Below are 1,605 nucleotides of genomic sequence, written 5' to 3' on the forward strand. Positions count from 1 at the left end.
ATGAGAGTTAGTTTTTCTCTTAGATTAAATCAATAAAATATGACACATTTTGTGCCATCTTAAATTACACTGAAATCTCTGAAATTTCATATTTTAAGATCATAAAACATTTAAAATTAGAGTATATTTGTATTCTATAATTGATTCTCACTTTTGAAATACTGAATTATGAATTATAAGAGAACGTGGATTTCGTCATTCTAATTAAAAGTCTAGATTAAAGAACAATGTTAATATTCTTCTTTCAATTTTAAAGTTATCATTTTTAAGAGAAAAATAATAATAATCAAATTTGATAATCCATAAGATAGACTTAACTTAAAAAAGAAGAATAAAAGAAACAAAATTTATTCACCAAAACATTTAATGTCCCATTAATATTAAGTCTTTTAGAGCATCAATTGTTAATTGTATTTATTTTTCAATGATGAAACACTTTCAATTAATATTTATAAATAATAAATTCTTATAATTATCACTTGTTTACTATTTTATATATATATATATATATATATATATATATATATATATATATATATATATATATATATATATATATATATATATATATATATATATATATATATATATATATATATATATATATATATATATATAAGTGCAATCAAATAAATACGACATTAGTTATATCAATAAATTGTTATATTGATATGTATCTTTATTTATAAAATAAAAACTCAAACAAGATAGCAAACACACCATTAATTTTTAATATTTATTTGCAATAACTAACTCCAAGTGGTGTACTCTCACAAAATGATCAATCATTAGTAATAAATAATATCAAATAATTGATATCTAAAACGGTGATAGAAGAAGAGACAAGTGAGAAGGAAATTGAAGTAAGTCAAGATGATGACAACAATGTCAGAAAGGTTGTCAGCAACAATGTGGATGATCTTCCACATACCGAAGAAAATGTATCTAAGGACGGTGAGGATGAAGAAAGTGTTTCTAAAGAAAATGTTGAAGATGGTCGAGAAAGTGATGGAGGTGATGAAGAAGACATCCAATCAAAAGAGAGTGTCTTAAAGTGTAAGTATGTCTTCCACAAAGCGTATTGCACTAGAAAGAGAGTTATCAAATAAGCTAAAAAATGTTCAGAAATTATGGAATTGTTGAATGACACATAAGTCTGAAAGACTGTGATCGATGTTGGCCTGTTCTACCCAAGACTCATGAAGAGATTTATTGTAAACCTTCCAAAAGGTTTCAATGATGCAAAGAATTATGATCATAGAAAATTCCATGTTCGTGGATATTGTTCTGATTTTTCTCCAGCCATTATAAATGAGTACCTAGGCAAAGGGAAACTTATCATTATGATTGTGCCCCCTATAAAGATAATAGCTAAAGAGATTACTGGCAATATCCATGATGATTGGCCGTCTAAGGGTCAGATCACTGAATCCAAAGTAATTGTAAAGTACGCCAACCTATATAAGATGAGAGTTTCCAACTGTTGGTTCTAAGTGTTGGTAGCAATTTTGGTAAAACAAAAAATGTTCACAAGATGTTGCATGTGATGTCTTAGCATAAGATATATATGTACCTGCTGGAGTTTAAATGGAAAACATAATTATG

This window comes from Lathyrus oleraceus, chromosome 7 (assembly GCF_024323335.1).
Source record: "Lathyrus oleraceus cultivar Zhongwan6 chromosome 7, CAAS_Psat_ZW6_1.0, whole genome shotgun sequence".
NCBI lineage: Eukaryota > Viridiplantae > Streptophyta > Magnoliopsida > Fabales > Fabaceae > Lathyrus > Lathyrus oleraceus.